We start from the raw sequence: 12,858 nt of genomic DNA on the forward strand, positions 1-12,858 counted from the left end.
AATAATAACTATATGTGAACAAAATGAAACAAGACTTTTGAACCTGGCTTTGTCCAATGTTCAGATTTATTTCCTGGAAATGTATTCAAACAAGTGTATATTTAATTACATGATGCCTTCTGTTGCATATTCACTAGTTTTCTGTAAAGCTGATTTGAAACAAATATGTCTTGTGAAAGTGCTACGCAAACAAACTTGAACTGAATTAACAAACATGCATTGTTCCGGTAAGTGATGCTTTTATCCAATGAACTTATGCTTACACTTATTACCGACACAATCCCTGCGGAGTAACCTGAAGTTAAGTGCCCTGCTCAAGGACACTATACTAATAGCTAATGACCCAAACCAGCATCCGGTAGTTTCCAGCCGTAAGCTTTAACCACTACAACAAACCGGCGGAACGCAAACCCACAACCTTGCTTCATTTAGAGATATCAATTTGTAATGGAGCCACATTATGCATTATATATTATTATATAAAGTTGACATTTATGCATTAGGTAGACACCAGTGGTATTTTAGCATTAATTCATTTTTATTTTTTTAAATTTTGAATTATGAATTAGCTTGTATTTTTATATTTTGATTGTTTTGATTTTAAATTTAGTTTATATATTAGTAATTTTGTTATGTGCTTTTGGCATTCATGCACACACACACACACACACACACACGCACACACACATGCACGCATGCACGCACATATATATAGACAAAAGCACATAACAAAATTACCAAAACTAAAATTAAATAAATAATAAATAAAAAAATAAAAATAAAACACTGAAAAAGTAAAAATTCAAGTAAATTCAAAATATTAATGAATGCTATAGCAGTATTTAAATAATACTAAAATAAATACAACAACAACAACAACAACAATGATAATACTAATAAAATAAAACATGTATACATTCTAATATTTACAGTTATAATAATATAATAATAAAATATAATAATTATCTAGATAATAATAAAATATAGATAATATAAATATACATTTATGATTCATATTTGTGTAAAACTGGTCAAATAAAGATGACAATGACTAGTAGTAAGTAATAATAATAATAATAATCATCATCATCATCATCATCATCATCATCATCATCATCATCATCATCAATTTCCTCATTCCAGCAGGAAAACCCTCTCCTGGTCCCTGGATACTCATTCCTCTGTATTTGGTTCACTCAAAAGTGTACCAGAAGCTAAACTAGGTCCTGACATACACACCTGAATTCTCTTTTACACATATATTTACATTCAGTTGTAACCCACATATTAAAGCCCACTGAAGGCTCAGGGCTGGTGTGTGACGCCTGTCAGGAAATCACCCTGTTATGATCATTTTTATTTTGTGAAAAGTCGAAACCTGCGTAAAATGTCACATTCATAAAAGCATCTGATTGTGCAAGCAATTTCGCTCTCTAATTCACCAGCCTTTGTCTGTTGATTATAATAGAGAAAGATCAAACATGTATTTATATAGAGATCACACACACACACACACACACTCAGAGCCACTCATGTGCATGAACTGTTCCAGGCAGTGAGGACACACAGGGTTGAAAGCTTCTCCTCCACTCCACCCCTCTATCTGCTCACTCCATTTATCCCTCCATCCAAGACTGCTTTGTTTCACAGGCTGCCCAGGATTTGTACTGAACCATCTCTCTCCCTCTATAACACACACACACACACACACACTTGTTTTTCTATCATGGTGGAGACTTTTCGTGTGCTAAAGATATTTTTCAACCTATTTCTATAACGACATTTGTGAACTTTAGCATTCATGAAGATACTTAGTGAGTCACTGTAAACAAAGATGTTTAAGTTGTAAAAGATCACTGGAGTATGGAGTATGTTTCTTACAATTTCACATTTAATTCAACAGGTTAACTACAGTGTCTTTGTAATTAGCCTAGGTGAGCACACATTTATTTCTTTTTCACATAAATAAAGCCGACTTGACTTGATTTGCTACACATAAAACCACTCCGAACCATCTTTAAAAAGGAAATGTGAACAGGAATATGGGACACAAACAAATAAAACATAAAAAAGATAGGAGTAAGGAGTAAGAGCACAGTGAACAACAGATCTGAAGTGGACAGCTGCTGATCTCAGGTGAACATGAATGCTCAACTCTTTTTTTATGTAAAGTACCTGCCTCATCCCCTAATCTCTCTCTCTCTCTCTCTCTCTCTCTCTCTCTTCAGTCTTAACCTGACCTAGTTACAGACTGCTGCAGTAACCAGCTTCCTTTGCCCAGGTCCATCTCTCTCCATCTCTCACAATATGGATATCGCTGCTTAAATGAGAGAACTAGTTAGTCAACAAACCAGTTGCATGTTTAAGTCACAATCTCTAGTAGTTTATAGTCTTTGCAACATTTATACACATTTGCATGAAATGCACGATACACCAGCATACTGCATACTGTAAACTCCCTATTATTTTAAATAACAAGCCCACTTTATTATACACAGGCACACATTTTCGTGAATATTCATGCATCCATTTTTTAAACTTAGCGCGTCTTTCATGAATGCATTGTGTAAAGGTATGCAGTATCCAAAGATTAAAGCAAGCATGCTAACAACTTACAACCCAGCCATTATCACAGAAATAAAGATAATTACTCAGCATTTTTCAAAATTCAATTTTGTGTAAATGTTGTAACTTCTCTGCAACATCACTGAAGTGTTAAATCTTAGTTAAAAGGGCCGGTTATTATTGATTAACCAACTGAAGTATGTCCAAAAACACAGTATTAGCATAGTTCAATGTCCAAAAATATGATATTACCATGACACCTTATTGAAAAACATGGTATCACCATGCTTCCCTGCCAAAAGCATGGTTTAGCACATTATGGTGGTCCTCTGTGTAAGTGTGTGAGTATTTGCTGCAGGCGTCTGCACTGGAGCGATGCTTGCTTTCGTTCTGTCTTTGCTGCAGGAAGAGGAGACGAGCACAGCGGTTGTCATGGAGACAGTGATGAAGCTGAGCCGCTGTAAACACACGTCATTAGAGCCACGTTAACACTCGTGTGCACACACACTTTCACACACAGGAGTGAGCGAGACGTTCAAATAAACACAAACACTCACAGTATGTATGAAAGTCACTCGTCACTGTTCTTTACTGTTTCCGGCCTGCTTTCCCCCCAATATTTATTTCATTCTTTATTTCACTGGCCAGCTGTGTTAATCTCCACAATAAAGCAGCAAACGGATGTAAAAGGAAAATGAAATGAACATTCAGTCACCGTCAATCAATCAGTCGGTGTCAAGCTCCGAAAAAGACACAAGAGGAACATAAAAGTAGTACATACAACACGCACACTATTTAGCAAAAGACAGACAGAAGTTTGGGGTGAGCAAGATATTTGAAAGTTTCTGAATAAAGTCTCTTACCAAGGCTGCAATTATTTGATCAAAAGTACAGTAAAAATTATTAAACCTAATGGGATCCCATTAAAGCTAAAAAGTTACATGATGACGTGCCTTTTTAGTAAGTATTTCATTTTGATTTAAAATAATTATATAATCATATATATATATATTTATAAAACATTTCTGCATGAACTCTAGTTAACGTAACAGTCATGATTTCTAAAATCTCTTGACTCATTATTTCATCACACTGCCAAATGAAAGTGATTTTTAAAAATGCACTGGAAACTGCTTGCCTCTTGTTAAATGAAATACATATGCACATAAATCAGCACTGAATATTGTTTACACTGTGCAGTGCGCAGCACACACTCCCCGCTGAACATGAGCACGCTGTAACAGAACCTGCAGGGATTATTATTATTATTATCCAAACACGCTCCCTCAAGACTTCTGGGTCAGATCATTCCTGCCATCACATTTGACACATTTTAAAGGGCTCTTTCCTGTTCGGTTCAAAGTATTAGTGTGACGTCAGGTTCAGTTCTGTACATCTGTCCACTAATTGAGGTGCGGGAGCCTGAAAACATCAGGATGCTTATATGCATGCAATATAAAGTCAGGAGAGGACCACAGCTGACATTAGGGAGAGTTATGTTACAAAATGCACAGTTCAAACTCTCAAGATAATATGAGCCACATTAAAAGATGGTAAATGCTGATAAACGAATAATCGAAATTAAAGCTATAGTTGCTACTTTGCTCTTCAGCTGTAACACTTTTTATTAACACTTAAAAATAATTAATTTTTATATGTTTTAATATTCCAGAATTATTATTATTCATGACAAAGCTTACAGTTTAATTAACATCAGTGTCTTTTATCATATTGCTGTTGAATGTTTCATAAAAGCCAAAAATAGGCAATAGGAAATGTTAAATTACCAAATGTATAGATCAGACTCTAAATTATGATTGGATGACACACATTCAAGAGATGCTAAAGTCAATTAATCTGTTACCTAGCATTTAATATTCATATTCATATTTTTGTATGTAAATAAAATATTATTTTTTTGTTTATATTCTTTAAGATTTTTTAAATCCATTTTTTGGAACATAATAAAGATTTTTTTAAAAATTCAATATTATATATAGAACATTCACGTTTTCCAAAATATATTGTTTTGTGTTCAACAGACTTATATATACATAAATGCAAACTTATACTGTTGAAACAAGTCTAGGGTGAGATCTTCATTTTTAATTAACTGCTCTGACTGAATAATGATTAGGACAATCTGAAATTTAAATGTAATTTAAATTAAAAAAAAAAAAAAAAAATATATATATATATATATATATATATATATATATATATATATATATATATATATATATATATATATATATATACAGATGCATATAGACACTGAATAGATGCTGTAGAATTGCACACATATACACACTCATGCATCAGCATAGGAGGAAATATATCAAGCTGCCTGTCACATGGTAACAGCCCAAAACATTAGAAGAGACACCTGAGAGAGATGGAGAGAGAGAGAGAGAGAGAGAGTGATCGGTCATTTGATGTAACACAGAACACTGCGGGATACAGAAGGTCATGGGGGACAGCATGTGTGTGTGTGTGTGTGAGATGGCGTGCATGTTGGTAGTGACACACATGCAACATGCAACACTGGTTTACACATGCATTGGTGCATTAGAAGTTACTTCACGTTCATATGCACAGCTGTAGGCAAACAAATGCACTTTTTTGTGTAGTGCTTCAGCTATTCTGAGAGCATTTCATTAGTTACCGCCTTGTCTAAAACATGATGCACAAAAGCGTGCAAGCAAGAGAGCTCATGCAGCGTTGCATGCTCACAGGTGTTGTGTGTGGGGCCGTTGAAGTGTTCTGCCTGTTTTGTATTCTCTCTAGAACACTGCAGTGTTGCCGTGTACGTTTGTCCTTGCGACACAGCGCCCACCCCTTTTTCACTGCTCCCGTCTCATTCACTCTCCTCTTTTACTTGCAGTCTCTCGATTGTGCTCTCTTTCTCTCCTCTCCACTCTCATCTCACTCTGTCTTTGTCCTTATTCTAACTGAGAGCTTTTGTGACCAAACATTGCTTTGTAAGAGAAATAGCAAAGTCACGGCACGCAAAAGCGCATGACAACACGGGAAATCTTTCAATCTTGCCATTAAAATGTGCATTACATGTGTGCACTGAGCTGAAGTACAGTAAAACAGTACTTTTGTTAAAAAAAATACAGTATAACATATCTATCTATCTATCTATCTATCTATCTATCTATCTATCTATCTATCTATCTATCTATCTATCTATCTATCTATCTGCTTGACTGCCTGTTCAAGTTCAGGCCTAAATTATATTTGGAGGTTCAGTAAGAGAACAAGTGTGTGTGTGCGTGTGTGTGTGTGTGTGTGTATGTTTGCCCTTGTCCTGTCTCACAGGAACAGACACTTTGGGACAGTTCTCCTGAGTCAGCAAAAATAAATAGAAAAATAAATAAATAAGCAAATCCAAAAATGAGGGCAAAGAGAAGACAGATTATGTCAAAACTGAAGATGTGGGTCACTAAACTAGCGATTATCAAACAGACAGAATGTATTTTATCAACCACTGAGACTCTCACAAAAGCTTTTGTGGTCTGTCAAGGACAGTATGAAATGAAACGAAACATAAAACAAAAAGTACAGTAGTAAGTTTTTTTTTTCTGCATCCAATCCACACAAGCTTCCTGTTAGACCTCCCCAATATTCCACATGGCACCACCGATCGAACGTCCTCACAGATAGAGACGAAGCATCTGTATGCGAGTGTTTGAGTCTGACACCAGGATGTGATGCTGCTGCTCTGATGTGGCTCAGCAGGATATGATCTCATCTCCACAGGAAGTTCCAATTATCAGACTGAGATGAAATTACCCAGCAGGTCTGAGCTCAGGCTCCCTGTGGAACAGACATGAAGCTGAAGCGATCGACTCATCGACACAAACACCTATGTCAGGGAAAACCAAAACGCCTTCTGTCCAATCTTTCGAGGTCCTGGCGCCAATCACAGTCTCGTGCATGTGAGCGAATCAATCTCCACTACACCATCAGTCAAAAGTTTGGAATAATTAAGCTTTTTAATGTTCTTGGAAGAATTCTCTCATGCTCACCAAGGGTGCATTTATGACCTCGAAAATACAGTCAAAACAGTAATGCAATATATTATAGAATTAACATTTTTATTCATTCATGTGATGCAAAGCTGAATTTTCAGCGCCATTACTCCAGTACAATGATTTCTGAAGATCATGTTACACTGAAGACTGGAGGAATGATGCTGAAAATTCAGCTGTGCATCACAGAAATAAATTCCATTTTCAAAAATATTTAAATAGTAAACAGATATTTTAAATTGTAATAATATATATATATATATATATATATATATATATATATATATATATATATATATATATAAATATGCAGCTTTAATGAGCATCTTCTTTGAAAAACATTTTTTTATTTTTTTATTATGATTACTCCAAACTTTTGATCAGTAGTGTATATGATGACACATAAAATGAGAGGTTATGAACCCGCAGACCAGGACTCATCACGGAGGTGCCTTTCAAGGACATCAAGAGGAATGTGGTGGGACAGCTGTGTAATTCGGCTGAGGGACATGACCGTATACTTGTCTTTGTCAATTAAGCAACCAGGAGCCAGAATGCAGGGCCCCTGGGAGACGCCAGATCCAAGTCAGTCACATAAGAGCTGTTCATCAGCTCATCCTTTCGAGCCATGTTAAGACTGCAACTAAAATATTGATGGATCAGGGCGCCAGTGTCTCTGAGCTCATGATGCTGTGAGCTGTTACAGGTGAAGCTCAATGGAGAACACTGAGATCCCTGCGGACATTCACCATAAGATCAGCTCATTCACAGGAGAAGAGGAATTTACTGAAGTGCAACGGAGCAAAATCAAAACAGGTAATGCATCAAATGTTTTTCCACTATGATGCACAAAAGTTAAATATGATGAAATCTCCACTAAGCCTATCCATACTACTACAGTTCAAAAGTTTGGGTTCAGTAAGGTAAAGTTAAAGTTAAAGTTAATAATAATAATAATAAGAAATGCTTTATACGCAGCAAATCAGAATATACTGGAATGATCTCAAATGAACATGTGACACTGAAGCCTGGAGTTATGATGCTGAAAATAAAGATTTCATCACAGGAATAAAAATTTCAGTTTTTACTTTTAATTTAAAAAATGCAGTATTGGTGAGCAAAAGAGACTTAATATTGCCCTTTTGAATTTTTTAAGAATTTATTTAAGTTTTATCTGCAATTTACACAGATACAAAAATGTAATTATTTTACCAAATTTATTTGACTCAAAATTAATTTAATAAAAAAGAAGAAAAAATAAATAAAATATATGCAAGGCAATAAACAATATTTTATACTTATTTTGTTTTTCATGAATTTATTAATACATGAAAGTCTGCATTTATTGGATCAAAAAATAATGGTTTTCTATTTTATTATATATTCAAATGTAATTTATTCCTGTGATGCAAAGCTGAATTTTCAGCAGCCATTAAGTATTGAATGCAACCGTTTTTTTACTCAGAAATTAGTTCTGCTTGTGCTTAATAAACAAGAACAAATTACTTTTAAATTAAATCTTGAAACTTTAAAACTGCAAGCAAATTATTTTTTTCTAACTTTTCATACAAGGCGTTGTCAAGCCAGCATTCAAAAATGTGGAAATTACATTAAATGTGGTTTGTCTTGCAATTCTGCATTCTGTCTTTTTGTTCAGCTCACATTCCCATAGACGACCAGCCTCCCTTTGCTACCTGGTTTGTTCATGCATGGCACCTTCAGCATCAGCAGAACACGGTCGCCATAAACCCTCAACAAAAATATGGACACTTCTGTCCTCTGTGTTTGTGTTCATTACATGCATTAAACCTACAGTACTGTAACTGGCTCGAAAGATATTTCTTTGTTTCTGGGAAATGCACTGCTCTGTGAATCTATGCATTATGTCAAAATTGAGTTATGACTGAAAATGGGTCTTTTAAACTAGGATCTGTCCTGTGACAGTTAAGTGTGGCTCAACTATATGGAGATTCAGGGAAAATGGAGTGTGAAAATCAATCAAAATGAACTTTGAAGGCACTTTTCTCTGTTAAAGTGTTTCTCTGTTATGGCATTTGGCCTTTGTGGAGCAGTGGAGTCACCATGACAGATGTAACACGGCAAAATTGAGTGAACAGCGCTGATGTACGTGTTTGAGTGTAAGCATTCACATTTGATGAATATTTGAGTGTTTATGGTCTGTAAAACTGGTGTAAAACTCTGACAGACAGACCAGAATTAGAGCAGTCCTGAGATTAGGATAAGAAAGCACAATGGACACTTACATTTACATTAGACATGGATATTTGTTAAAAAAGCAAGTTTTCCATTCATTTTGGAATTATAGGGTTGTATTTTTATTTACAATAAAAAAATCATGCATCATTTTAAATGATTAACTCCCATTAAAATGTTTCCCTGTTCACGTACCCAAGCTTATTTCTATTCATCTCAATTATGATTAGGGATGCAAAGGGGTGGAACATATCTGGTAAACTTCCAGAAACTTTCCAAATATCCCATATATATATATATATATATAAAATCCTGGGAAGTTAAAAAATAATCTCTGTAATATTTCCAGAATATTTCCACCTTTTTGCAACATTATGATTTATTTTTAATTAACACAACTTAATGAATAAATAAATGCATAAATTCAATTACTAAAACTAAAACAAATAAGTAAAAATAAGTAAAACAAACGTGAAATAAAAAGTAAACTGAAGTTATACAGAAATACTTAACACTTAAATGAAAACAATATTTTTGACTTATTACAAACTTATTAACTTATTACAACTGAAAAAAAATTAAACTTATAAATAAAAAAAAATACAAATGAAAGGTAATTTTTTTTTTTACATATAATATAATAGGATATAAATAATATTAAATGATGCTGTTGTTTTTATTTTGTTTTCATGCATTTCAGGCTTAACAGTACTTTACGTTTTATATTCTAAATAAATATGAACAATTAAATGTTCCAATGCTGAAACAAGTATCCTTACATAAGTCAACTATGTGCTGAATAATATTCACAAGAATATGCAAGAATGCAGTGTTTGTGTGAAACGTGTACAAGTGTCAGCAGAGCTCTGATGTCCCTTCATTCTCTAGCCTAAAACACACTGTCCCGAACTAAAGTGCAAATGTCATGAAAAGCTGCCCAAATCACTTTGTTTAACAGGACTGCTATGCATGGGACTAAGGCACCAAATGTCCAGTATGTGTAAAAAACAAAATAAAAAACAAGCAAACAATCAACAACACTGACAAAATGACAAAAGCACATAAATGCACATGATAAGTTTAAACTAAAGTTAAAATGAAAACTGAAAACACAAATAAAGGCCCATTCAAAATATGAATAAATACTATATACATATTATTTACTGTATATCAATCTATACATCATCTATATATTTATAATATGTTCAATCATTAAACACTGCATTTATAAGTGAGCCAGAAATGTCTTCTATATATGGAAGACAGATGACAAACAGGTGCCCAGTAAGACTTTGCGAATCTCTGCTATTTCCCAAGCAATATCTCACTTGAAATCAAGCCACAACTATCATGTGATTTTTCTCACACGCTGTCTGCGATCTGCATTCACGGTGCTGTGTGAAAGTTCCTCGTTACTTTACTCTAAAAACAACCAGTTCTTCCTCACTAAATTACAGCTGAAACAAAAAAGCATTTGGACGTTTAAGTCACAATGTCAATGCATGAGATAATAAAATAACGGCGCAAATGGGATCTGCTGCACAAGCTTTCTTTTTCTTTACTAAAGCCAATTTCCTTTATCCATCGGTGTTTTATATAATGCAAATGCATTCACATAATTGTGTCTTAAAGGGATAGTTCACCCAAAAGTGAAAATTCATTTTCTGTACAATACAAAATAATAATTTTTTTTCCATACAAGTGAAATAACACTAGGCTTTACCAACAATTATCAAAAAATGTAGAAAGTCATATAGGTTTGAAATAACATGAGACTGAGATTATTATTATTATTTTATTTATTTTTTTGTTAACTATAGCTTTATTAAGTGTCCAAAAATGTATTGTGATCAATACATTTAACCTATCCACTGTGCTTTCTGGAAGCCCAATACCACCTTTAAATAAAAATAAAAAGGTAATTGTGACAATTTAACTCACAATTCAGTTTTTTTCTGGCAATTCTGAGTTTGTTTCACAAACTCAAGAAATAAAAACTCAATTGCAAGATATAAACTAAAAAATCTGAGAAAAAAGTCTCAATTGTGAGATATAAGCTTGCAGTTGTGAGAAAAATATCAGATGTGTAATTTTGTGTTTGTATTTCGCAATTCTGACTTTTTCTTGAGAATTGCGTGGGAAAAAAAGTCTGAATTAAAAAGTCACAATTACTATTTAATTACTGAACATGCTTTCATAGCTTTCAATAAAACAAAGTCCTTCCAAAAAGAAATAAAAATGACCACAGAACTAGTCACAAAATAGTACAACTCCTACCAAAATTTGTTGAGTAGTTACTAGTTACATATAATGGCATATTAATACATATATTAATAACGTAAGTGTAATCTGTGATCAAACTGTAATCTGTTACAGTTACTGAGAAAAAAAGGTGTAGTTAATATACAGTTAATTACAGATCATTACAGAGTACAAAAGGTATTAATATTTACTATTTCTTAATATTATTTAAAATCTGTATTTAACCTCAGAATGATCTCAAATTAAAAACAGGTGCTAAAGTCTGATGGTGACTGTGCTTTAAAATTAAATTATTATAATGTTATGTCAAGAAGTGACATATTTCGAAAGACTGACAGTAATAGTACAAATTTAGAAAAGTTATCAAAAGTAACATTAGTAAAGTAATTGAAATAGTTATACTACTTAGGGTAACTTGTAATCTGTAACCTATTACATTCCCAGTGTAACCTTCACAACCCTGGATACAGATAAAGAGAAAATGACTGAAATTACTCGTAAGCATCAACGTAAATGTTTCTGGGATAAGTATTGATCTCTGTGTGGTCATTTATGATGCATACATTAGAGGATTCGTTCTTAATAACCTTCAGAAGAGTCATGTGCCTGTATCACAGTGCAGTCAGCTGAATGTGTGTGTGTGTGTGTGTGTGTGTGCAGATCGCATGCCTTCAGAGAGACAAAGATCCAAGCGATCCATAAACGATCAATCAGTAGACTACAGAAGTGAGGGAGGAATGCATCCGGTGCCTTTAGTCATAACTGAAGATGTTAAAATGAATCCATAAAGCATTCCTCAACCCCCATCCTCTCATTTCCAAACACTCCCCCTCTCAAATGTCCATCTCCTTCAATCTCTCACGGCTCTGCTTCCTCCAGCTCACTTTTTTCCCTTCATATTCCTTACAGCTGACCCTCTCTCGCTCATCTCCTGCTCTAGTGCACAGCTCGGGCTGCTGGAGAGCAATATTACAGCAGTGTTGCTTGCAAGTGTGTGTGTTCAAGCCCAAAGTGTGTTGGACTGCTGTTGGTGTGAATAACATGCAGATTATCGCTCGGCTCATAAATGTTTCACACTTCACCTACGCCATGAATCTATAGAGAGTGGCTTTAAATCATGCCACCAATATCCTTGCATTCACCTCTGCCTGCTTTTTTTTCTACAAGCATGTCTCTTTGTCTTGTCTAGTATGAGTGTAGGTTACAGAAAGAGAAACAGAGGGGAAAAAACGGAGAGAGACAGAGCACAGACACACTGCTGAAATGAGAAACCGTGTTTGCACTTGGCAGAGCATTATCTTTATTTTCATTTTTTTTAGAGAGAGTTTTGCATGAATAAGGTAAAACAAATAAGCATTATTTGTGAAACATGAGCAGGATGAATTTCTGTGCACATTACATTATGTAAATTGGTGCATTTATTTAAATGTAAACAGCATAGATTATGCAGAAATGGTTTTATCAGTAATTTACAGAAAGTTTTTTTTTTTATGAATGAGTTTGAAAAAGTGTAAACTAGCATTTGTTTAAATTCACCATCTTATCTGAAACTGAAATTGAGTTTTGAGTAAATATTGAGTAAATTGTTGCATTCAGTTAAATTCAATGGAATTCGATTTATGCATGAATAAATTGAAGAAAGATTTACTCAGAAATTTGTTACATTGTTTTCATAAGCATGGGCAATTAATAACAAAAAGTTAAGTTTAATAAATAAAATTACAAAAAAAGTTGTATAAATGAATTTTGAATCAAATAAATTTGGTAAAATATTCCTGAA

At 34.0% G+C, this 12,858-nt stretch overlaps 1 protein-coding gene across 4 annotated transcripts in view; it reads right to left on the reverse strand.

Annotated features, from left to right (window-relative positions):
* Positions 1-12,858, reverse strand: part of kcnc3b (potassium voltage-gated channel, Shaw-related subfamily, member 3b) — a 51,790-nt gene that overhangs the window by 23,754 nt on the left and 15,178 nt on the right. The window lies entirely within an intron of this gene.

This window comes from Carassius auratus, unplaced genomic scaffold (assembly GCF_003368295.1).
Source record: "Carassius auratus strain Wakin unplaced genomic scaffold, ASM336829v1 scaf_tig00214714_1_2670353, whole genome shotgun sequence".
NCBI lineage: Eukaryota > Metazoa > Chordata > Actinopteri > Cypriniformes > Cyprinidae > Carassius > Carassius auratus.